Source organism: Lissotriton helveticus, chromosome 2_1 (assembly GCF_964261635.1).
Source record: "Lissotriton helveticus chromosome 2_1, aLisHel1.1, whole genome shotgun sequence".
NCBI lineage: Eukaryota > Metazoa > Chordata > Amphibia > Caudata > Salamandridae > Lissotriton > Lissotriton helveticus.
In genome coordinates, this window is record NC_136059.1 from 1,677,553,993 (window position 1) to 1,677,580,816 (window position 26,824).

At 51.8% G+C, this 26,824-nt stretch overlaps 1 protein-coding gene across 1 annotated transcript in view; it reads left to right on the forward strand.

Moving 5' to 3' along the window:
- Positions 1-26,824, forward strand: part of LOC144818836 (uncharacterized) — a 1,999,126-nt gene that overhangs the window by 1,564,191 nt on the left and 408,111 nt on the right.

The following is a 26,824-nucleotide window of genomic DNA, read 5'->3' on the forward strand; positions in this document are numbered from 1 at the left end:
GCCACAACTCAAAGGAGAAGAACTTCCCCTCAGAGAAGAGAGCATGAAGCTAGAATGAAAGAAGTCAAGCTTAGGATCAAGAGGCAAAAAGTTGCCCCTGCAAAAGACACCCTGGCTCTTGAAAGAGAGAGGAAATTGTGTGGGCTAGTGCCCACTGGTGGCAGCAATATCCCTTGTATCTGAAAGAGACACGTTAGTATTAGATTCCTTACCTTAGAATATCCCCAGGCGTCAGACTGGATCCGGAAATTTTTGCGTAGCAGTACCCTTGCGCGTCGGTAGGCGTCGTCTGCGGCTCCGCGTCCGTCGTCGGCGTCGTGGGCGCCGTGATGACGTCGTCGGAGTACTTAGACGCCGCCTCCGCGTGCTGACGTCAGTTCTTCTTTTTTCCGCGCCAGCAAGCGCAGATCTGGAAAAAGCAGTAACCCTAGTCATTTTTTGACTAACTTTTTGATCTCTATGGATTGTTCTCGAAGTCTATCGACTCCGACGGTGCCGTAGGGATGCCCGGGTTTTAGCACTGTGATGATTGCGACCACCTGTTGTCGGTCACGGATCCTCACCACGTGTGTTTATCTTGTCTCGGCGTCGACCACGACGACAAGGCCTTCTCCGACTGCCGGGCTCTCTTCGAAGGCCAGACGGGAGTGGTCCCGCAGGCGGCTCGAACTCCGGCAGTCGGTCCCGCGCCACGAGAGGTCCCGATCCCATGGGAGGTCGAGGGACAGGTCGCGGGCTCGGAGCCACCACAGTTCCGAGGGTAGGCCGCACTACTCCGGGTCGAAGTCGTCGTCAGGTAAGCGGCACAAGAAGTCCAAGCGGCATCATCGCTCCTCGGACTCCACCCGACGCTCGCGCGATGCGGCCGGGGGTTCGGGTGACACCACCCACGCGGCTCCGGAGATGCAGGCGCCGTGTCCAGCCCCATACCCTACGGTCCCTGGGCTCAACGCGACGCCGGAGGAGATGGAGCGCTTCCTCATGGCCATGAGGAAACTCTCTCCTCCGACGGGCTCCGCGGCGCCTTCGGGCCCAGCGGACCCGTCTGGGACCCCTAGCGGGTCGGGGGGGATCTGCCCCGACGCCGTCGGATGCTTCGGCCCCGGCGCCGCCGACGCCTTCGGGCCCGGCGCCGCAGGTTCCCGTTATGCCGACGCCGCCGGCGCCTTCGGGCCCGTCGCCAAGGGGTTCAGTTGTTCCAGCGCCGCCGGCGCCTTCGGGACCGGCGCCGCAGGACGCCGCTGGACCTCCTTCGGGTTCGTCGCCGGTGGACCTTACGACCTCCCCGGCGTCGGACCCTCCGGTGTCGCCTCCGGCGCCGTCCTCGGGCGGCGCCGTCCCCGGTTCCACCTTCGTTCCTGTTCCGGCGCCTGAACGGCCCCGATGGGCGCCGCTCCAGACGTCGTTTGGGGAGTTTCACTTCTATGAACAGGCCCCATTAGCTGAGAACCCTGAGTTTCAGGAGATGGGTGATGAAGAGGACTGGGAGGGGTCTGAGGACCCTCTGACCAGGGAGTGTCAGTCTCAGGAAGACTGGACAGGAGACCTTGGGGAGGCCAGTGGCCTGGACACCTCTCCAGACACTGGTTTTGTCTCCCCTCCTACCGTGGCTTCGGAGGAGGGGGCAACATATAGTGTGGTGCTGATGAGGGCTGCCAAGGCCTTGGGCCTTGAGCTCCCCGTCGCGGCCGTGAGGACTAACCTCCTCACTGAGGTCCTTAAACCGCAGTCAAGCTCGGCCGAGCCTCTGCTGCCCTTTAATAAGGCCTTGACCGACGTTCTTCTGGGCACTTGGTCCAAGCCCGCTACGGGTTCGCCCGTAGATAGGAACGTGGCCAGACGCCACCGCCCAGCCCCTGGGCGACCCATGTTTCCTGTCCTCCCACTCTACCCCCGAGAGCCTGGTCATCCAGGCCTCTAATTCCCAGACCACATTCCCGTCGGCCCCGCCGGACAGGGAATCCAAGAGGTATGACCAGTATGGGAAGAAGATCTTCTCATCCCTTAGTCTAGGCCTGCGGTCTTCCAACACCGCCTGCCTCTTGGGACGTTACACCCACTCTGTGTGGGATTAGGTCGCGGAAGTGCTGCCAGAGTGTCCGTTGGAGGTGTAGGAGAGTGGGGTCTGCAATCCCATGGCCACCCCAGATTTTTGCTTTTTGCTTCACTGGTTTACGACTTTCCCTGGCTGTGGGCCTGCTAATCAGACCCCCACAGCCTAGCTGTTCTCTCTCTAAATTGACAAGCATGTACCTTAGGTGCATTTACCAATTGGTACTGGGCCACCTTATCAGTCCCTGTACAGTATACCTTAGGTATCCACGGCATAGGTGTACCCAGGGCCTACCAGGGGCTGCAGCATGTATTATGCCACCCCTGGCTAGCCACCCAAATCTGACACAACTGGCTGCACGACAGCTGGGGCAAGGTGGTGTAAACACCCTTTGCTTTAGATATAGTATTCCTCTATCTAACCCTAAAATGGACACATATATTCCTATCAGTCACTCTTATGGCAGGCCTTATCAATCCTGAAGGCAGAGTGCTTGGATTTATGTGAGATGGTGATCTGGCATGAGCTGAGCCCGTTTGCAGCTTGCTGAACCAAGTCCTAATAGCTGTTCCATGATAACGCTATACCATATACTCTTAAGTGCATTATAATCCTCGCGGTTAAATGCTAACTTTGGCATAGCATTATCAAAACATGTCGAGTAAGGTGTCATACGAATTGGAATACTAACCCCTCGCCAATTCTGGCGACGGGGTTAGCATTCCACCCTTCTAGAGGGACACAACATGTATGTAACTGGAAACCCCAGTTAAAGTTAACTCAAGCCTCAGCATCACAAAATGGATGCTGCCACCACAGACACAAGTCTGACCTCCTGCTGCTGGGAGTCCTTCCAGCGAGGGTGGCTTGGACAAAGGGTTTCCTGCCTTGGGAGGTGCTAGCACCACCCCAGACAGGATTTTGTGTATTGGGTAGGCTTAGGCTGAAAGTAATGACATGCCTGGGGCACACAAGGTGCCCTGTGCATACACCGGTTCCAACCAGTTGCTGGGGCACTCCAGCCCCAGCTCTGGCGGGAAACTGGACAAAGGAAAGGGGGTGTAGCCACCCCCCTTCCTGGTCCCACCCAGGGGAGGGACCTAGTCGTAGTGCAGCCCCCTTTAGCCGGATAAAGGTAGGAGCTGGTCCCATTCCAAGTTAGATTAATCTTGACAACCTTCCACGAAGAAACTCTTGACCTTCGACCTCCTGAACATCAGAAGACTGAAGAATCTCCCCTATGGTCAAGGAGTGACCATCCTGCTTTGCAGGCACCATCAAGCTCCTGTGCGGTTTGCTGTAAAGTCCTTCCATCCCGGAATCCGACGGCCCAGCTCGACAAGACCCGGACCTCCAGACCTCTCTGACCTCTACCCACATCCACAGCACAGCTGGGACCCGTAGGTGCGACGAGCAACGTGGAGACGGCCATCTTGAAGAAACCTGCACAGCGCTTCCTGCGCGACCCCTGAGGGTTCCTCAAGTGAGTGCATTGGGGACTGAGAAGCCCCACACCGACGCAGCTCCTGCACCAAAGACCAGCCCCCCCAGCATCCCCGTGATCTGCGTGGGGCCCTTTTGCCTGGTTGCTGCACTTCCTGTTGTCTGGTCACTTGCCGGCTGGCTTGTGCCCTCTGAGACGACAACCTGAAGATTTCAACACTGCTAGTCTGGTCCCCCAGACTGGCCCTTGCTTCCTTGTAAAAGAGGAGCACCCCGGACCCTCCTGGTCCACTCAAGACGCCATCTTTGTTTCACCGCGTGGCTTGCATTAGCCAAGGCCTGTTGTCCAGATCGACGATCCGACACCGCCAACAGCAGCAGACTACGTGGGACAGCTCGTGCCTCCAGCCTGGTAGTGAAGAACAGCTCCTGGTCCGCGCAGCTACAGAGAGAAGCGGCCCTTCCTTCACCTGACCGCAGCGACAGCCCCTGGTTCCCTCCTGGTTCCAGCACCGTCACTGGCTAGTGACCAAGACTCTGTCCCCTTCCTTTTCAGGACTTCCTTCTTCCTAGTTCCATCCTTGGAACCACCGGACTCCTCCATCTGGCTGCCTGCCAGCAACTTCTTGTTTCAGGCATCACCGGGATCAACGCAGCAAACCCGACACTACTTCAGCCCTATGCACCCGCAGCCTGTGGGTTAAGTAACTAAAGCTTCTAGGTCCTGAAGTCTGTGTCCACTATCCTAGTGTCCAGGTCCACTGTTGTTTTCCCTCCATCCAGCCGGGTTCGTCCGGAATCCGTAACATTGTAAACTGTAAGATCCATAGAAGTTGGTACGCATCCCGCGTGAGAGTTCCCACTCTGCACGTGAGTCCCGTGGGCCTCCTGCTCCTTACTTACCTAGTTTGTAGCGTAGTCCCACCGATCCTCCAGCCTCTGGATCTCCTTATAGTATTTTCTTTCCTCGCATTCCATTGTTTTGAGTATATGGTTTGTCGTGCCCCTAAGGCACTTGTGTAAATATTGTGCGAACTCGTATTTCCTTTGTAGTATTGTCATGTGCTTAGCCCTCTGTTCTCATAAAGAGTTCAGAGGTGTTATAAATAAATAGACTGTTTATTTTCATAACAACCTGTGTGGTGTCCTTTCATTTGATATTCAAGGGGTTATACTATGGTAAAACAGCTGGCTTCACATGCCAAAAGAGATTAGCCTAAAAGACTGCTTTTGTCCACGCTACTAGGATAGCTGGTCTATACGGTTGACTTTACAACCAATCACCATAAGGATTGTTTGGACTGATACAAGGTGATCACTAGAATTAGGGAACATCATATATCAGGCCAACTTCTCACAGGAGGTACGGGCCAAACTCGGCCAAGCCCTTGTGGAGGGCCGGGATGCAGCCAAGTATTCGCTCAGGTGTGGGCTGGATACCACCGACTCGCTAGGTAGAGCGATGGCAACGACGGTGGCGGTCAGACGCCACGCCTGGCTGAGGTCCGCCAACTTCTCGGCAGATGTCCAGAGCGCACTCATGGACATGCCGTTCGATGGCCGTCGCCTCTTTGGCGACAAGGTAGACCATGCGCTTGAGCGCTTTAAGGACTCCAGGGCTACGGCCAAGTCCTTGGGCCTCTCGGGCCAGCGCCAGCAATCGGCTGCCTTTCACTCCTTTCGTGGCCACGGAAGGGGTGCGCCCACACGCGCCGCCAGCCACGCTCCGCAGGGCAATACCCAACGCGGTGGCGGCCGTGGGAACCGCCGTCTGGGCGGTCGGGGGCAGCGGCGAGGTCAGTCCACACCTTCCCCCGCAGCTTACGCCTCAAAACCCTCCTAGTCCGTGCTTTCAGGCCCAGGGTTCGCCATCACCACCTCCACTGGCGCACTGTCACGTCGGACAGGTGGGTGCTGCAAATCGTCCGAAGGGGCTACTCCCTCCCCTTCGAGGCGACTCCTCCAGCCATGCCACCGCAGAACCACCGTGTGTCGGGGGATCATTTGCGACTTCGGCAGGAGGAAGTTACGGCCCTCTTGGCCAAGGGGGCCATCGAGCGCGTTCCTGGGCCAGAAGTAGGGTGTGGTTGCTACTCCCACTACTTTCTGGTACCCAAGAAGGGCAAAGGGGGCCTACGCCCTATCTTAGACCTACGGAACGTCAACTGCTTCCTCTGGAAGGAGAAGTTCAAGATGCTGACACTGGCTCAGGTCCTGGCTGCCCTAGACCCAGGAGACTGGATGGTAGCGTTGGACTTGCAGGACGCCTACTTTCATATCCCCGTCCTGCCTGCCCACCGGCGCTACCTGCGGTTCATGGTTGGCCAGGAGCACTTTCAATTTACCGTGCCCCCCTTTGGCCTTACCAGCGCCCCACGGGTGTTCACAAAGGTGATGGCGGTGGTCGCAGCTCATCTGCGCAGGTTAGGGGTTTCAGTCTTCCCCTACCTCGACGACTGGTTGTTGTAGGCGGGCTCGCCCCAGACAGTCGTCAGCCACCTCCAGACGACGGCAGACCTCCTGCACCAGCTGGGGTTCTCCATCAATGTGCCGAAGTCACACCTGTGCCCCTCTCAGAAGCTCCTCTTCATCGGAGTGGTTCTCTACTCGGCGCGGTTTCGGGTTTATCCGCCCGAACAGCGGGTCCGGGATATTCAGGCTCTGATTCCCATCTTTCAGCCGTTATCCCGGGTTTCGGTCAGGTTGAAGCTGCGGCTTCTGGGGCTGATGGCCTCCTGCATCCTTCTGGTGCATCACGCCCGGTGGCGGGCTCTGCAGTGGGACCTGAAGTTTCAATGGGCCCAACATCAGGGCAACCTGTCCGACCATGTCCTGATCTCGGAGGGCACTGCGAGACAGCTGCAGTGGTGGCTCACGGACCGCCATTGGGTCAGCGGCAGATCCCTCTCCCTTCCCCAACCGGAGAACGTAGTTGTGATGGACGCGTCCCTCCAGGGCTGGAGAGGCCACATGGGAGAGGCGGAGATCAGAGGCCTCTGGTCTCCGGCGGAGTCCCAGCTTCATATCAACCTTCTGGAGCTGCGGGCGATTCGTCTAGCACTGAAGGCATTCCTCCCCTCTGTCCAGGGGAGTGTGGTGCAGGTGTTCATGGACAACACCATCGCCATGTGGTACTGCAACAAACAGGGCGGGGTGGGGTCGTGGACCCTTTGCCAGGAGGCTCTGCGCCTCTGGCAATGGCTGGAACGTCAGGGTGTGACCCTGGTGGCTCAACACCTGGCAGGTTCTCTGAACGCCAGGGTGGACGAGCTCAGCCGTCGGTGCTTGATGGATCACGAATGGCGTCTGAACTCGGACATGGCGCAAGGCCTCTTTCAGCAGTGGGGAGAGCCTTGGTTAGATCTATTCCCCACCGAAGAGAACGCGCAATGTCATCAGTTCTGCGCGTTGGAATTTCCAAGGAGGCACTCGCTCTGAGATGCTTTTCGTCGCGAGTGGAGTTGCGGTCTGTTGTACGCCTTTCCGCCTATACCACTTCTGCCAGAGTGCTGAAGAAGATCAAGCGCGACCGGGCCCAAGTCGTCCTTGTGGCTCCGGACTGGGCGAGAAGGTACTGGTATCAAGAGCTACTCAGTCTGTCAGTCGATCCCCTGGTTCGTCTGCCTCTTCAGGAGGACCTTCTGTCGCAGCAGCAGGGGACTGTCCTCCACCCAAACCTGTCCAGTCTCCACCTCCATGCTTGGAGATTGAGCGGCGACAGTTGAGGCCATTTGACTTGCCTCCTGAAGTTTGTAACATCATTCTGGCAGCCAGGCGTCCCTCCACGAAGTCGGTATACGCCTGCAGGTGGAACAGATTTGTGGCATGGTGCACAGCAAAGGCTGTGGATCCCCTCAATGCCCCTCTTTCTGAGGTCCTTCTCTTCCTTCTTTCGCCCAGCAGGGCTCTGCTCTGGGCACTATCAAGGGCTACCTTTCTGCCCTTTCAGCCTTTCTCAGGCTGCCTGATCAACCTTCTTTATTCAAGTCCCCTATTGTAAATAGATTTCTTAAGGGCATCACACACACGTTTCCTCCTGTTCCGTTTGTGATGCCTCAGTGGGACTTGAACCTGGTTCTTACGTTTCTGATGTGCGCTCCCTTTGAGCCACTTCACAACTGTCCTCTTCGCCTTCTTACTCTGAAGACTGCTTTCCTGGTCGCCATCACCTCTGCCAGGAGAGTGAGTGAGCTCCAGGCCCTTTCTTGTACTCCACCTTTCCTTTCTGTCCATCCGGACAAAGTGGTGCTGCGTACCAAACCTTCTTTCCTGCCCAAGGTTGTCACGGCCTTCCACATCGGGCAGTCTATCACCTTGCCAACCTTCTTTCCGCCACCGCATCCCTCTAAAGAGGAAGAGCGGCTCCACCGTCTGGACCCAAAACGTGCGCTCTCATTCTACTTGGATCGCACACGCCAGTTCCGGGTGGATGACCAACTCTTTGTTGGTTACGTGGGCGCTAAGAAGGGGAAAGCGGTGCACAAAAGGACCATCTCCCAGTGGATCATCCTGTGTATCCAGGCATGCTACTCCTTGGCTAGGAAGGAGCCCCTGTTGGATTGCGGGCTCATTCTACCCGAGCAACGGCGGCTACCACTACCCTGGGCAGGGGTGTGCCCTTACAAGACATCTGTCAGGCAGCTACGTGGGCATCGCTGCACACGTTTGCGAGACACTACTGCCTGGACAGCCAAGTCCGGAGGGATGGCTTCTTTGGCCGTTCCGTCCTCCAGGACTTTCTGGTGTGATTATTGGTTCGCAGACCCACCACCGGGGTTGGTATTGCTGGGGTATCTATTCTAAGGTAAGGAATCTAATACTAACGTGTCTCTTTCAGATGCACAAGTTACTACTTGTGTAACGATATATCTGTAAGAGACATTAGTTAGTATTAGATTCCTTACCGACCCACCCATCCTCCCCGTTATGCGAACCGATATCTAGGGTTAGGGTTACCCCCTTTCAGGGCCCTAGTTTCAATGGCACCAGTGTTGGTTTTTAACATGGCTCTGCGTTTCTGGCGCGTAAAAGCTGTGTCTAAGAACTGACGTCAGCACCCGGAGGCGGCATCTAAGTACTCCGACGACGTCATCACGGCGCCGACGACGGACGCGGAGCCGCAGACGACGCCCACCGACGCGCAAGGGTACTGCTACGCAAAAATTTCCGGATCCAGTCTGACGCCTGGGGATATTCTAAGGTAAGGAATCTAATACTAACTAATGTCTCTTACAGATATATCGTTACACAAGTAGTAACTTGTGCAACCAGGAAAGCGAGTTAGTTTCAAGATGGATTCTTCGGGGGGCTCACTAGCCAACGGACTAGGAACCGGGTAGACTCCTCGAGCTCAAATGCAAAAGTGGGGCCCACGGAACACTCGCGGAGTGTGGGGCCTGGGCTTTGGTGCAAATGGTGCTCGGGGCTTCAAGCACCCCCAAAGCACAACTTCGAGATACCTCGTTGAAGAAGTGTAGTTTGCAAAATGCAGGATTTCCAGGAGTTCCGGTCCCACATCTCTTGTGTCCGCCACGTGTCTCAGCTTTGCTTTTGATGTGGGTCGGGGTCAGAGAAGTCTGGAAGTCCAGTTTGTGTCGCAAATTCTTCGGGATCTGACGGGAGCCTCGAAAATGCAGACCGGTAAAGTTGTTGTTGGTGCCTGTTTGAACAGGGTGGTCACTCCTTGACCACAAGGGAGATATCTTCCGTCTTCCAGTAAGAATGGAACGTCGAAGGTCCAGGATATGTCTTTCAAAGATTCGTCCAGAGAAATCCAAAATCCTAGTGACCCAGCTCCTATACTTATACTAAGGATGGGGGCTGGACTACCTGGCTAGGTCCCTCCTATGGGTGGACCTGAGAAGGGGGTGGTTACTCCTCTTTCGCTTTGTCCAGTTTCGCGCCAGAGCTGGGGCTGTGTGCCCCAGCAACCGGTTTGAACTGGGAAATGTATGGAGTACCTAGTGTGCCCTAGAGCCTGTCTGGGGAGGTGCCAGCACCTCCCTGGACAGGAAACCTATTGTCCAGGCCTCCCCTGCCGGAGTTTCGTCCAGCAGCAGGTCAGACTCGTGTCTGTGGCAGCAGCATCCATTTTGTGATGCTGAGGCTCTGTTTAACTTTAACCGGGTAAAGCAGTAACTACATGTCTTCTCCCTCTGAAACGGTGGAATGCTTCCCCCGCCGCCAGGACTGGCGGGGGGGGGGGGATGGTGGTATTCCAAAGTGTTTGACACCTTACACAACATATTTTGATGAAGCCAAACCAAAGTTAGCATTAAACGAGGATTATAATGCACTTAAGAGTATATGGTATGGCTATATCATAGAACAGCTATGAAGAGATGGTTCCGAAAGCTGCAGAGGGGCTCAGCTCATGCTAGGGCACCCTCTCACATAAAACCAAGCACTCTGCCTCCAGGATTGTCGTGGCCTACCATAGGAGTGACTTATAGGTGTATATGTGTCTATATATATAGGTAGATATAGGGATATTATATCTAAGTATGGGGTGATTACACCACCTTACCCAGGCTGTGTGAACAAACCTGTGGTGTCAGTTTGGAAGGCAAACCAGGGGTGGCACAATACAAAAAAGTGGGGCTAACCATATAGTCAGATTCCACCTTCCTAGAGGGGTCCCCAACAATCCAAAAAGAAAGAAGGTCCAAAGAAACCCTGGGGCAAGATTTGTAAATTTAATTCTCACTGTACCAGTGATTGCATCAAAAAGGAGACCGCTCCAACCACCATTACCCCTAAGGCAACTGTTCCCCCTAGTTCAGCTCCAAGTGGTGGTTCTCAACAGAAGGGTGTAGTAGGGGTAACCCTGGAAACTGAGATGGACTCTGGCCTAGTCAGAGTACCAACTCAAGCTGTTTTGATCCGTGTTGGAACCATGAATATGTCCTTCCCTGTGAGTTCCAATAACTTGGGCAAGTACAGACAAACTCCTTTAGTCCATGAAAGAGGCTCAGGCCTACAGGGACACAGGGGCTAGTGTCACCATGGTGATACCTGACTTTGTGGACCCTGGACAGATCATACTAGGTGAAACTTACCTAGTGACCAATGCTAGCAATGTCACTACCACACACAGTATGGTAGTTGTTAATTTCTCCTGGGGAGGGGGTAACTGGCCTTAAGAAGTTTGTTGTTAGTACAGACCTCCCTGTCGAATGTTTGCTTGGCAATGACCTAGAGACTTCAGCCTGGTCTGAAGTGGAGTTTAGGACACATGCAGAAATGTTGGGCATCTCAGCACATGTTCTTGCTTTGACTAGGTCACAGGTCAGAAATTGCAACACTGAACAGGCACTGGATTCTGGAATAATGGACTAGTTGCCTACCAGGAAAAGGAGCAGTAGGGTTAAGGCTGTGCTTTCCCCCTTTCTTCAGGATGAGGATCAGCCTTCTGAGGAAGCTGGTTGTGGACCTGAAGAAGGAACTGTCCTAGAAGAGCTTGAGCCTGAACAGGTTGAGTTTCTTGGGACAGAGGGTCCTTCCAGGGCAGAGCTGAGGCAGGTGCAGTTGGACTGCCCTTCTCTTGAACCCCTCAGATAGATAGCGGCTGCTGAGGCTGCAGGGAATGCTAGTGGAACCCATAAGGTTTACTGGGATGAAGGGCTCCTGTATGCAGAGGGTAGAGACCCCAAGCCTGGTGCTTTCAGGAGGTTAGTCATACCTTTGTCATTCATGGGCTTCCTTTTGACACTAGCCTATGATATTCCCCTTGCAGGACATCTTGGCCAGAATAAAACTTGGGACAGGCTTGTTCCACATTTTCACTGGCCCCACATGTCAGAAGACACCAAGGAGTTTTGTCGCTCCTGTGTGACCTGCAAAGCCAGTGGCAAATCAGGGAGCACTACAAAGGCCCCCTTAATATCACTACCTGTGGTAGGGGTTCCCTTTGAAAGAGTTGGGATAGACATTGTTGGACCAATGGATCCCCAAACAGCCTCTGGGCACAGGTTTATTCTGGTGGTAGTGAATCATGCCACCAGATACCCAAAAGATATACCCCTTAGGACCACTACAGCACCTGTTGTGGCAAGGGCCCTATTGGGAATCTTTTCGGAAGTGGGTTTACCTAAGGAGGTTGTATCAGACAGAGGTGCAAACTTCATGTCTAGTTACCTGACTACAATGTGGAAGGAGTGTGGAGTGAACTATAAGTTCACCACACCCTATCACCCACAATGCAATGGTCTAGTTGTTAGGTTCAACAAGACCTTAAAGGGCATGAGTAAGGGTATCCCTGAAAAGCTCAGGCGGTGATGGGACATCCTGCTGCCCTGCCTTTTGTTTGCTTACAGAGAGGTCCCACGGAAAGGGGGTTGGCTACAGCCCTTTTGAACTTTTGTTTGGGCATCCTGTAAGGAGACCCCTTTGTCCGGTGAAAAAAGGATGGTAGTTGCCTCTCAAACTTCCTAAGCAAGACATTGTGGACTATGTACTTGGTCTCAGTTCCCGGATGGCAGAGTACATGAAAAAGGCATCCAAAAACCTTGAGGCTAGTCAGGAATTGCAAAAGGCCTGGCATGACCAAAAGGCTGTACTGACTGTTTACCAGCCAGGACAGAAAGTGTTGGTGTTGGAGCCAGTGGCCCCAGCAGCTCTCCAAGACAAGTGGAGTGGACCCCACACTATTGTTGAATAGAAGGGAGAAGTAACCTATTTGGTTGATCATGGAACTCCCAGGAACCCCCACAGGGTGCTTCTTGTCAACAGACTGAAACCATATGTTGACAGGGCAGGCAGGGGCTTGCTCATGGCTGCTGATGACGGACAGGAGGAAGAGAGTGACACTCTCCAAGACCTGCTCTCTCAGAACCCTGATGATGGATCAGTTGATGGTGTAGCCTTGGCAGGCAGCCTCAATGACCAGCAGCAGAGTGACTGCAGACAAGTCCTGCAGGCATACATACATATGTTTTCACTGACTCCAAGTCAGACTACCTGGTGCACTCATGAAGTGGACACTGGGGACAGTCTGCCTGTTAAAAATAAGATTTACAGGCAACCTGATCATGTCAGGGACTGTATCAGGACAGAGGTCCAGAAAATGTTGGGATTAATTGAACTTTCAGATAGCCCTTGGGCTAGTCCAGTAGTCCTGGTGCCAAAACATCACACCCAAGATGGTAAGCGAGGGCGTTACCGGTTGGTGATAGTGGCTGCTGTGGATAAAACCTGGGTCTAGGAGAAGAGAAAGTTCTGCGCGACCCACTAAGGGGTGCCCGAAGAGGAAGAGGAAGAGGAAGAGGAAGAGGAGGAGGAGGAGGAGGATGAAGAAGAAATTGTGGATCCCTTGACCACAGTGAGGGAACACTGAGAAGTCTGAAGAATGCACAAAACTGCGAGAGAAACTGGAAATGTGCGACCAGCGTGTATCCTCAAGATCGCAAACTGAAGAGGAGTGCACAGAAGAGCTTTTCGATTTCCTGCACGCAAGGGACCACTGCGTGGCTCATAAGATATTAAGCAAACTAAAATAAGGAGGATTTATAGAAACAGTTTGCCTCAAAAAATGTGTTTCCCTCTCGATTTCCAAGTGACCGCTTTGCCAAGACCAGAAGCTGAACACTTTATTGCAAGTGCTGAGCAGTTTTGGTTATGATATCGAAGGTCTCTACGTATATTTCCCCAAACAATATTTTCAGCCCGATACACCCAGTGAAGTTTTTGTGATTCCTTGTATTAATAAATATATTTTAAGTTAAAAAAAAAGATGGTACGAGAGAGATGAGGTTTTGTGTAGACTACAGAGGTCTCAATGCTGTCACTAAGACAGATGCCCATCCAATACCTAGAGCACATGAGCTCATAGATAAGTTGGCCTCTGCCAAATATCTGAGTACATTTGATCTGACAGCTGGCTACTGTCAAATCGGGTTAGCTGAGGAGGCCAAGCCAAAGACAGCATTTTCAACCCCTTGTGGACATTATCAGTTTGTGGTAATTCCCTTTGGTCTGAAAAATGCACCTGCCACATTTCAAAGGTTGGTGAACAAAGTCCTTTCAGGCCTGGATGACTACTGTGCAGCTTATCTAGATGATATTGTTGTCTTTAGCTCCACCTTGAAAGATCACCTGATCCACCTGAAAAATGTTTTGGAGGCCCTGCAAAAAGCAGGCCTAACTATCAGGGCTACCAAGTGCCAGATAGAGCAGAGTCAGGTTTTATACCTGGGCCACCTTGTAGGTGGAGGCCAGGTTCAACCACTATAGAGCAAAATCCAGACCATAATGGACTGGGTTGCTCCAACCACCCAGACTCAGGTCAGAGCTTTCTTGGGCCTGACTGGGTACTATAAAAGATTTGTCATGGGGTATGGTTCCATTGTGACACCCCTGAATGACTTAACTTCTAAAAGAATGCCTAAGAAAGTTCAGTGGACAGTCAGCTGTCAAAAGGCATTTGATGACCTGAAGCAGGCCATGTGCACTGCACCCATTCTGCAAAGTCCAAACTACTCCAAAGAATTCATTGTTCAAACAGATACTTCTGAGTTGGGGGTAGGGGGTGTGCTATCACAATTGAATGAAGGTCAAGACCAGTCAGTAGCTTTTATAAGCAGAAGGCTGACCCCTAGAGAGAAACGTTGGACAGCTATTGAGAGGGAGGCCTTTGCTGTAGTTTGGGCCCTGAAGAAGCGGAGGCCATAGTTGTTTGGTACTCACTTCACAGTTCAGACAGACCATAAGCCCCTCTTGTGGCTAAAACAGATAAAGGGTGAAAATCCCAAACTACTCAAGTGGTCCATTTCTCTACAGGGGATGGATTTACAGTGGAACATAGACCTGGGAGTAACCATGGCAATGCAGATGGACTCTCCAGATACTTACACTTAGAACATGAAGACTCAACTGGTCAAGGTTAGTTTAATGCCCCTGTGTTGGTGGGGGGGGGTGTAGGAGAGTAGAGTCTGCTTCCTATGGTGTGATTCTCTGGTTTTCGACTTTAGTATGGCTGTGGTCCTGCTAATCAGGTCCACAGCCTAGCTGTTCTCTCTCTAAATTGATTCCATGTACTTTAGGTACACACCAGATTGGTTACTGGGTCACCCTTGTGAGCCCCTGTATAGTGTACCCTAGGTACCCGGGGCATAGGTGCACCCTGCAGTATGTATTATGCCACCCCTGGTTTGCCTTCCAAACTGACACCACAGGTCTGTTCACTCAGCCTGGGTAAGGTGGTGTAATCACCCCTCACTTAGATATAGTATATCTGTAGGAAGGTTGACCCCTGACTATGGTTGCCCCCAACTTTTTGCCTGGTGTTTTGCTGGTTTTCTGACTTAGTTGACCTGAGGCCCTGCTGTTCAGGACCTCAGGCCCACTGCTCTCTCTGTAAAATGGATTCCATGTACCTTAGGTACATATCTAAATTGGATACTGAGTCACCTTATCAGTCCCTGTACTGTGTACCTTAGGTACCCAGGGCCTAGGTGTACCCAGGGCCTACCAGGGGCTGCAGCATGTATTATGCCACCCCTGGATGGCCATCCAAATCTGACACAACTGGCTGCTTGACAGCTGGGGCAAGGTGGTGTAATCACCCTTTGCTTTAGATATAGTATACCTATATCTAACCCTAAAATGGACACACAGATCTCCTATCAGTCACTCCTATGGCAGGCCTTAACAATCCTGAAGGCAGAGTGCTTGGAATCGTGTGAGATGGTGCTCTAGCATGAGCTGAGCCTGTCTGCGGCTTTCGGGATCCATCCCTTAGCCGTTTCCATGATATCGCATACCATATACTCTTAAGTGCATTATAATCCTCGCGGTTATGTGCCAACTCTGGTATCGCTTTATCAAAACATGTCGAGTAAGGTGTCATACGAATTGGAATACTAACCCCTCGCCAATTCTGGCGACGGGGTTAGCATTCCACCCTTCTAGAGGGACACGACATGCCTGTAACCTATAACCCGGTTAAAAGTCAGACAGAGCCTTAGCATCCACAAAATGGATGCTGCCACCGAGACACAAGTCTGCCCTCCTGCTGCTGGGAGTCCTCCCAGAGCGGGAGATAAGGACAAAGGGTTTCCTGCCAGGGGCGGTGCCAGCACCGTCCCAGACAGGGTTTTGTGTATTGTAGGTAGGCAGGGCTTTAGAGGAAGGTGACTGCACGTGGCACCCCGGTGCTCACTGTGCATAGGCTGGCTGGAACCAGTTCCAGGGTCACTCCAGACCCTGTGCTGGGGAAAAGCCCGCCAAGGAAGTGGGTGTAACCACCCCCCTCCTGGTCCCACCCATAGGGCAGGACCTAGTCGCGTGCCAGCCCCTTTTTACAGGATAAAGGTAGAGACTGGCCCCCTTCCAAATCAGATCATCTTTGAATCCTGAAACTACTTTCTGCGAAAGGAACTCAAGACTTCTTCCTAAGATTTCTCCCTTGTGACTAAGGAGTAGTCACCCTGCATCCGCAGGCACCATCTAAGAACACTGCGGTCTGCTGTAAGTCCTTCCTCCGGAATCAGACTGCCCAGCTCGACGAGAACCGGCTTCCCTGGCACCTCTGACCTCTACCCACCTCTACAGCCCAGCTGAGAACCGTGGGTGCGACGAGACCTCAAGGGACTGGCCATCTGCAAGACTGCACGACTTCTTTCCAGCAAGCCCGCCGAGTAATCTACTGGTGAGTGCTTTGGGGTCCGAGAAGCCCCGACTCTGAGCAGCTCCAGCTCCGAAGTGCAGCCCCCCAGCATCTCCACGATCTGCGTGGGGCCCTTCTGCTTTCCGCTGCTCACCGCGTTGTTTGGCTACTAGCCCGTTGGCTTGTGGCCTCCCTGACGACGCCCGACGACATTTCTGCTGCTGGTCTGGTTGCTCCAGACTGGCCCTTGCCCCCTTCCCGAAGAGGAGCACCCTGGACCCTCCTGGTCCACTCAAGACGCCATTTTAAGTCCACCGCGTGGGCTTGAATTAGCCAAGGCTTGTTGCCCAATCCTGGGTAACTTCGACGCCAACGACTTCATCCTTCGTGGGACAGCTCGCACCTCCATCCTGGTCGCCGACAACGCCTCCTGGTCCGAGAGACTGCAGAGCCCAGCAGCGCCCACTCACCTGACTGCGGTGACTTCGCCCGGTGCCATCCTGGTGCCCACTTAATCACTGGCTAGTGATTCAAGAACTTGGTCCCCTCTGCTTTCAGGTTTCTTCTTCCTCGATCCAGGCTTGGATCCAACGAACTTTCCTTCACTGGTCGCCTGCCAGCAACTTCCTTCTTCCAGGCTCCTGGTCCGGCAACGAGATCCCCGACGTCTTTTCAGACCTATGCAGCTGCAGCCCCTGGGCTAGGTAACTTCGGCACTTCGGTGTCCCAGCATAGCCTCACTATCCTAGGGTCAGGATCCACTGTCGTTTTCTTCCTACCAGGTCGGGTTCGCCCGTGAACACTAACTTTGCCTTTACTAGCCTCCATAGACTTTGTCCCGCATCCCGCGTGAGAGTGCACACTCTGCACCCGAGTCCCCTAGGTCTCCTAGAAGTAATCTAGCGGTCCCCTAGTTAAGTCCTAGCGATTCCAAAGCCTATTAGAACTGTTACTTACCTGCTAGTAATTCGCATTCCACTTTTAGTGTATATGGTTTTTCGTGCCCCTCGGGCATTTGTGTAACGTGCTAACTTAAAAGTATTTTCGTAAGAGTTTTGTTGTGTGCTTAGCACCCTGTCCTCATAAAGAGTACAGGGTTGTTGTGATTCTAATAAATACATTGTTTATTTTCATAACACTTGTGTGGTGTCCTTTCACTGGGTGTTCAAGGGGTAATGTGATGGTAAAACAGCTGGCTTAACACGCCCTCTAGAGTCTTAGCCTTAGACTGCTCGTATCCATGCTACTAGGATAGCTGGCCTATAAGGTTGACTTACAACCAATCATCAATAAGGGTTGTTTGGACTGATATATAGTGATCACTAGAATAGTGAGCACTGCACATCAGGCCAACTTCTCACATTGGTGAGCAGCGGTTGGGATTTGAGCTTGCTGTTGTTTTACCACACATGCCCTAAGAATATCTTGTGAAAGATCACATAAGTACTAAAGGTACATATAACTTAGCTTAGAATACTCTGAGTTCTACTGAACCAGCTGTTGTAGCTCCTAGGGCCTAGCACACCCTAAACTACAACTCTAGCAAGGGATCAGTAGGCAAACATATAGTGTAGGTAAGTGCACCACTTACACCTCACTAGAAAAGCATGTCGACTCAGGGGGACTCTACTGAGACTCCCCTGGTCAGTGTTGACCCTCCACAGGTCACTTCAAGATATGCAGCTCTCAATTTTCAGGAGATGAGGCAACTCTGTGTCTCCAGGAAACTGAAGCAGGGGTCTAACCCCACCCTTCCCTTTCTGATAGGTCTCTTAGAGACATATGATGCCAGAAAGCTCTCTCAGTTACATGAGAGCATGCCAGCCTTAGAGGGAACCTCTGGGGATCCAGACCTCCCCAACACTGATTCAGCAGTTGAGGAGGAGGATGAGGAGGTACTCTCTGGGGATGAGGTAGACAAGGGTCTTGAGGTAGTCAGAAGGCTAACTAGGACCAACTTAGACTTACTTGGGCTAGGATCTGGGGGCCCCCCAGTACTAACCCGAAGTGGGCCTAACCTTGGAGTTAGGAGAGATAGATCTCTTTCTAGGGACTCCAATAGATCTCTGCACTCTAATGCCTCTTCTCAGGGGAGAAGGAATCCTCCACAGAGGAGATTTACTTCCCCTCAGAGAAAGGAGCATGAAGCTAGGATGAGACAAGCTGAACTGAGGATTGAAAGGGAAGAAATTGCCCTGGCCAAAGAGAAGCTTGCCCTGGCAAGAGAGCAGCAGATGAGTGGGTTAGCTCCCACTGGTGGCAGCAATCTCCCAAGAGATAGAGAGAAGGGTTTAGATACTAAACACCTGACTAAAATAGTGCCCCCCTTTAAGCAAGGGGATGACATCCAGAAATGGATGGCTGCTCTGGAGAGGGCCTGCACTGTGCAGAACATTCCCCAGAGTCAGTGGGCAGCTATACTGTGGCTCTCCTTTGATGGTAAAGGTAGAGATAAGCTCCTCACTACAAGAGTGGAGGATGCTAACAATTACCAGGTCCTGAAAAATGCACTGGTTGATGGGTTTGGTTTAACCACTGAGCAGTACAGGTTGCTGTTCAGAGACACCCAGAAAACTCAGTCTCAGGACTGGTCTGACTTTGTTGATTGTGCCACTAAGGCTCTGGAAGGCTGGCTACTGGGTAGTAAGGTTACTGATTTCAAGGGATTGTATAATCTAATTATGAGAGAGCAAGTCTTAAATAATTGTCAGAACCAGTTATTACACCAGCACCTGGTAGACTCTGATCTGACCTCTCCACAAGAATTGGGTAAGAGGGCAGACAAATGGGTCAGAACCAGGATTAGGCCCAAGAACCAAGGTGGTGACCAGAAAAAGGAATCAACCAAGCCTCAAGAGAAGGGTGGGAATAAATCTACAGATCAAACCACATCAGGGCCCCAAAAATCCTCTGAGGGGGGTGGGTCCCAGAATCCTTCCAACCACCAGAAGAAACCTTATTGTTATCCCTGTAAACAGGTGGGTCATTTAAAAACTGACAGCAGTTGCCCAAAGAATAACAATAAGGAAAACATACCCCCAAGTAACATTCCCAAACCTCCTGTTACTACTAGTAGTAATCCCCCAGGTGGTGGGAGTGCCCCCAAGAATTTGGGTGCATTTACTTTGGGAGTTCCTGGGGACTCTGGCCTAACCAGGTCCCCAAACTTAGATACTCTTGTCTGTGAGACTGGCATGGGGTTTGCCAACTTCACAACTTGTCCCAACACTTTGGGCAAGTACAGACAAGAGCCCCTCATCAATGGTATAAAAGTTGAGGCCTATAGAGATACAGGGGCTAGCATCACTATGGTGACTGAGAGTCTAGTCCCCTCAAGGCAACTTTTACCTGGTGCCACATACCAGGTGACCAATATTGATGGAGTACAGAGAGATCATCCCATGGCAGTGGTCAATCTCAGCTGGGGAGGTGTCACTGGCCACAAGAGAGTGGCAGTGTCACCAAACTTGCCTGTAGATTGCCTACTGGGGAATGATTTAGAGCTCTCAGCCTGGGCTGAAGTAGAGCAAGAGACCCATTCTAGAATGGTGAACATCCATGGTAAGGTTAGTGGGGCAGTGGTAGCCACAGCCCCAGTCCAAGATATCCTCCCTGAACAGGTCAGGAGGGTTGTGCCAGTCACAACCCAATCTCAGACGACTTCCTTCCCAGAACAGGTTGTCAAGGCTGTGATGGTCACAGCCCACACCCAAACTGAGCCCCCTCCTGAAAAGGGTGGGAGAGTTGTGATGGCCACAGCTCAAACTCAGACAGATGACAGTGTTGTGAAGCCTGAAACTATGGATCACTCCACTCAGACAGAGAGTATTGAGGAGGAAGAGAAATCTCCCTCCCACCAGACTTTAGGAAAGGATCAGCCTCCTCAGGGAACTGATCTGACCCCTTGTGAAGAAACTGCCACAGAGGTAGTCAGGCCTAGCTTGGCAGAACCCCTGATGTCAGTGGACCCTTCCAAGGTGGGACCCAGTCTGGAGCAGGTAGCCTGCCCCTCTCTACCCTGCCTCCGTCAGCCCAGGGCTGTAGAGGTCAGGGAGGCCAGTGTTGGACCCCAAAGGGCCCCCTGTCCAAAAGAATTTCCCAATCAGCAGATTAAGGGCACTGAAGCTAGTAGTTCTAGCCAAGTGAAAATAAAACATACTCCTGAGGGATCCCCCTTAAAGTTAGTTAGGGACCTCCCGCAGATGGACACTGTTGGGCACAGCCAAACTTGGGACCTGAGGGCCCCAGACCTGACCTGTCCCTCCAGTAAGCCAAACAGAGGGACCCAACCTCCAGCTGTAGGTAGCCAGAGGTTGACCCTGAGAGCCCAAAACAACTCAGTCTTGGAAAGAAAGGCCTATATGGTGGAAAATGATTGGAGGAAGCGGAGCCCAAAATTAGTGGAGCCTCACTTCAGTACTCCATTTCAGCACCAGCCTTTTTCTTTGACAAAACACACCACAGGTAGAGATTCCCTATGGTGGAGACCCTCAGACACCCTTAGGGTGAGGGATTGCTTAGTGGACCATGACATAGGGGGTAACCATGCCAGTGCTGGTACTTCCTTAAATGGCCACTTAGGCAATATAGGCTTACCTGGACAAGGATAGCCTTATCTCCTTTCGTTTGGGGGGGGGTTATGTAGGAAGGTTGACCCCTGACTATGGTTGCCCCCAACTTTTTGCCTGGTGTTTTGCTGGTTTTCTGACTTAGTTGACCTGAGGCCCTGCTGTTCAGGACCTCAGGCCCACTGCTCTCTCTGTAAAATGGATTCCATGTACCTTAGGTACATATCTAAATTGGATACTGAGTCACCTTATCAGTCCCTGTACTGTGTACCTTAGGTACCCAGGGCCTAGGTGTACCCAGGGCCTACCAGGGGCTGCAGCATGTATTATGCCACCCCTGGATGGCCATCCAAATCTGACACAACTGGCTGCTTGACAGCTGGGGCAAGGTGGTGTAATCACCCTTTGCTTTAGATATAGTATACCTATATCTAACCCTAAAATGGACACACAGATCTCCTATCAGTCACTCCTATGGCAGGCCTTAACAATCCTGAAGGCAGAGTGCTTGGAATCGTGTGAGATGGTGCTCTAGCATGAGCTGAGCCTGTCTGCGGCTTTCGGGATCCATCCCTTAGCCGTTTCCATGATATCGCATACCATATACTCTTAAGTGCATTATAATCCTCGCGGTTATGTGCCAACTCTGGTATCGCTTTATCAAAACATGTCGAGTAAGGTGTCATACGAATTGGAATACTAACCCCTCGCCAATTCTGGCGACGGGGTTAGCATTCCACCCTTCTAGAGGGACACGACATGCCTGTAACCTATAACCCGGTTAAAAGTCAGACAGAGCCTTAGCATCCACAAAATGGATGCTGCCACCGAGACACAAGTCTGCCCTCCTGCTGCTGGGAGTCCTCCCAGAGCGGGAGATAAGGACAAAGGGTTTCCTGCCAGGGGCGGTGCCAGCACCGTCCCAGACAGGGTTTTGTGTATTGTAGGTAGGCAGGGCTTTAGAGGAAGGTGACTGCACGTGGCACCCCGGTGCTCACTGTGCATAGGCTGGCTGGAACCAGTTCCAGGGTCACTCCAGACCCTGTGCTGGGGAAAAGCCCGCCAAGGAAGTGGGTGTAACCACCCCCCTCCTGGTCCCACCCATAGGGCAGGACCTAGTCGCGTGCCAGCCCCTTTTTACAGGATAAAGGTAGAGACTGGCCCCCTTCCAAATCAGATCATCTTTGAATCCTGAAACTACTTTCTGCGAAAGGAACTCAAGACTTCTTCCTAAGATTTCTCCCTTGTGACTAAGGAGTAGTCACCCTGCATCCGCAGGCACCATCTAAGAACACTGCGGTCTGCTGTAAGTCCTTCCTCCGGAATCAGACTGCCCAGCTCGACGAGAACCGGCTTCCCTGGCACCTCTGACCTCTACCCACCTCTACAGCCCAGCTGAGAACCGTGGGTGCGACGAGACCTCAAGGGACCGGCCATCTGCAAGACTGCACGACTTCTTTCCAGCAAGCCCGCCGAGTAATCTACTGGTGAGTGCTTTGGGGTCCGAGAAGCCCCGACTCTGAGCAGCTCCAGCTCCGAAGTGCAGCCCCCCAGCATCTCCACGATCTGCGTGGGGCCCTTCTGCTTTCCGCTGCTCACCGCGTTGTTTGGCTACTAGCCCGTTGGCTTGTGGCCTCCCTGACGACGCCCGACGACATTTCTGCTGCTGGTCTGGTTGCTCCAGACTGGCCCTTGCCCCCTTCCCGAAGAGGAGCACCCTGGACCCTCCTGGTCCACTCAAGACGCCATTTTAAGTCCACCGCGTGGGCTTGAATTAGCCAAGGCTTGTTGCCCAATCCTGGGTAACTTCGACGCCAACGACTTCATCCTTCGTGGGACAGCTCGCACCTCCATCCTGGTCGCCGACAACGCCTCCTGGTCCGAGAGACTGCAGAGCCCAGCAGCGCCCACTCACCTGACTGCGGTGACTTCGCCCGGTGCCATCCTGGTGCCCACTTAATCACTGGCTAGTGATTCAAGAACTTGGTCCCCTCTGCTTTCAGGTTTCTTCTTCCTCGATCCAGGCTTGGATCCAACGAACTTTCCTTCACTGGTCGCCTGCCAGCAACTTCCTTCTTCCAGGCTCCTGGTCCGGCAACGAGATCCCCGACGTCTTTTCAGACCTATGCAGCTGCAGCCCCTGGGCTAGGTAACTTCGGCACTTCGGTGTCCCAGCATAGCCTCACTATCCTAGGGTCAGGATCCACTGTCGTTTTCTTCCTACCAGGTCGGGTTCGCCCGTGAACACTAACTTTGCCTTTACTAGCCTCCATAGACTTTGTCCCGCATCCCGCGTGAGAGTGCACACTCTGCACCCGAGTCCCCTAGGTCTCCTAGAAGTAATCTAGCGGTCCCCTAGTTAAGTCCTAGCGATTCCAAAGCCTATTAGAACTGTTACTTACCTGCTAGTAATTCGCATTCCACTTTTAGTGTATATGGTTTTTCGTGCCCCTCGGGCATTTGTGTAACGTGCTAACTTAAAAGTATTTTCGTAAGAGTTTTGTTGTGTGCTTAGCACCCTGTCCTCATAAAGAGTACAGGGTTGTTGTGATTCTAATAAATACATTGTTTATTTTCATAACACTTGTGTGGTGTCCTTTCACTGGGTGTTCAAGGGGTAATGTGATGGTAAAACAGCTGGCTTAACACGCCCTCTAGAGTCTTAGCCTTAGACTGCTCGTATCCATGCTACTAGGATAGCTGGCCTATAAGGTTGACTTACAACCAATCATCAATAAGGGTTGTTTGGACTGATATATAGTGATCACTAGAATAGTGAGCACTGCACATCAGGCCAACTTCTCACAATATCCATATCTATATACATATATAAACCACTCCTAGGGCAGACCTCGACAATCCTGGAGGTAGAGTGCTTGGTTTTATGTGAGAAGGTGCCCTAGCATGAGCTGAGCCCCTCTGCAGCTTTCTGAACCATCTTCTTATAGCTGTTCTATGATATAGCCATACCATATACTCTTAAGTGCATTATAATTCTCGCGGTTAATGCTAACTTTGGTTTGGCTTCATCAAAACATGTTGTGTAAGGTGTCAAACACTTTGGAATACTACCACCCCCCGCTCTCTCTCCCCCCCCCCCCCTCAGTTGGTATTATTATTATTATTATTATTATTATTATTATTACGTTTGTTGAGCGTGCAGCTACCCGGAGGTTTCCCGGCGCTAGTAAGCAAACAGAGGGTGAAATGAGCTGAAAAGGGTTAAGCAACAGATTTAGGAATTAAAAAGCCAGGTCTTGATTCCCCTGCGAAACTTAAGGTAACAGATTTCAGATCGCAGGGGTTGAGGCAGAGAGTTCCAGAGAGAAGGTGCTAAGAATGCAAACGAGCGACCGCCCATTTTGGCTTTATTGAAGCGCGGGATCTGAAACTTATTTTGCGTGGAGGATCTCAGTGTGCGGGAGGGGACATAGTGCTGTACCAGAGAGGACAGATATTTCGGGGCTTTGCCAGTTTTGATATGATGCATTATACAAAGAGCTTTGAATTTCACTCGGCACTCAATGCGCAGCCAGTGCAGATTGCGCAGATGAAAGGAGACCGAGGACCTGGCGGGCAGATTACAGATAAGACGAGCTGCCATATTCTGAACCACCTGTAGTTTCTTGGTGACCTCCTTGCATGCACCCAGAAGAAGGATGTTCCCATAGTCCAGCCGTGATGTAACAAGGGCCTGGACTACAGTCCTCTGGGTGTCTACTCAGTTCTGGCGGCAGGGGTAGCATTCCACCCTTCTAGAGGGAGAAGACATGTAGTTACTGGTTTACCCAGTTAAAGTTAAACAGAGCCTCAGCATCACAAAATGGATGCTGCTGCCACAGACACGAGTCTGCCCTCCTGCTGCTGGACGAAACTCCGGCAGGGGAGGCCTAGACAATAGGTTTCCTGCCCAGGGAGGTGCTGGCACCTCCTCAGACAGGCTCTAGGGCACACTAGGTACTCCATGCATTTCCCAGTTCAAACCGGTTGCTGGGGCACTCAGCCCGAGCTCTGGCACGAAACTGGACAAAGGGAAAGGGGTTTAACCACCCCCTCCCCAGGTCCACCCATAGGACGACCTTCGAGATAGTCCAACCCCTAATCTTACTATAATTATAGAATCCCAGTCCCTAGACTTTAGATTACCCTGGACGAAACTCTGAAACCTATATCCTGGACCTTCGGCATTGCATTTCGACTGTAAGATGGAAGACATCTCCCTTGTGGTCAAGGAGTGACCACCCTGTTCAAACAAGCACCAACAGCAACTTTGCCGATCTGCATTTTGGAGGCTCCCGCCGGATCCCGAAGAATCTGCGACACAGGACACAGACTTCCAGACATCTCTGCCCCCGACCTTCGCTCACAGCAAAGCTGAGACCCGTGGCGGACACGAGAGTCGTGGGACCGGAACTCCTGGACATCCTCATTTTGCAAGCTGCACCTACTTCCCGAGGGATCCCGAAGTTCTGCATTGGGGTGCTTGAACCCGAGCACCATTTGCACCGAAGCTCAGAGGCTTCCACTCCACGAGTGTCCCGTGAGCCCGATTTGTGCATTTTCATTCGACACGTCTTCGCGGTTCCAGGCCCATTGGCTAGTGAGCCCCCAAGAAGACCAATCTTGAATCAAACTTGCTTTCCTAGTTGCTCCAGGCTTGCTCCAGCTTCCCTGCAAAGGAGAAGCGCCTCAGACCTTGCTGATCTGCAACAAAGCCAATCTCGACATCCTGCGTGGGTTACGTTTGCCAAGGCTTGTTGGGTCCAATCCGGATACCGACACCGCAGTCAACTAGATCCTTCATGGGACAGCTCTAATCCAGCTCCTGGTCGGCATCGACTACTCCTGGACCTCGTGGCTGAAGAGACCAACTTCACCTTTTCCCCTGAAATCACTCGACATTGGCTGTTAGTCAGTTAATATGCAAGGTTGGAGAGTCCCAAATAATTTCAATGTTTCCTAGACAATCAAAACTAACATCGCAAAGTCACTGAAAAATCACTGTAATAGAGTATTACGTCAGTGGGAGATTCATTGATGCAAATACTTTTCCCTTGACAGTTGAACTGTAGAATAATTAAGAATTAAAGATGTGATAAATGTAAACGTATAACAAAATAGACAACTTGCTGTAACCATCACATTGGTGCCAGTAGAGAGCAATGCAACTCTTTACCAATCCTTTCAATAATTTTCTTACTTAAGTATAAAGAATCAATCCTCTGTAGTAAAAATATAGGGATAATGTATAGTTGGTTAGGAACCTAAGTCTCATTTAAAGAAAAAAAATGAAACAGACCAACTGAACAATTCTCTCCAAGTAACCTCTAACGAAGGCCTAATAAAGATTGCACGATATAGTGTATGAGAAAAGGAAAACATTTTCATGTCACAGAAACACCAACCCCCAAACAAAGAAGAGGAGAAAGCCCATGTAAGCTTGTTATAGCTTGCTGTATCAAATACTCAAATCACACTTATGGATCATTTTCTGAGGTAAGTCAAACAGGGAATTGAATCTCTCTTCTGTGTTCCTTAGTATGAAAAGGAGCAGTGGGATGGCCATACGCAACCAATACTGGGTAAGCAGGGAACAGACCCTCCTGGTTGCTCAACTCATATTGGGAAAGCCTCTTGTGACAAGTGCGTGAACATAAGGTCTGCAAACACCATGCAAGATTATGCACAATTGCGTCCCACTCATTTATTCCCCCCAAACCATTGGGGCGTCTGCCAGACAGCTACCTAGTCGTCCTTCAACCGGCATTACTACGTTGATTTCTAGGCCCACAGTGAGGGCCATTGTCTTTTTTGGTCATGCAAGACCTACTGGTGTGAAATTCACTCCACAAGACCTCCATTGGAGGTTCTGCTTTTGTATTTCTTGAAAAGGTGAGGCATCTGCATTAATAAGTATCCATTTAAAGACAGTCGCTAAACTTTGTTAAACCCCTTTCTGGTGTATTCTCCATCTAACTACTTATTCCTCACCTTATCTACCCTCCCTTCCGCTCTGTGGAGCGCACTTCTATGTATTAATAAGGTTCTATGTTACATTCTCCATAGTGTTACGGTTCACAATCTGTTACAGACGCTTAGCATCTAAGGTTGCTGAAAGCTTTATTGTAAACTCAAGTGAGCATGCATGAGTGAAAC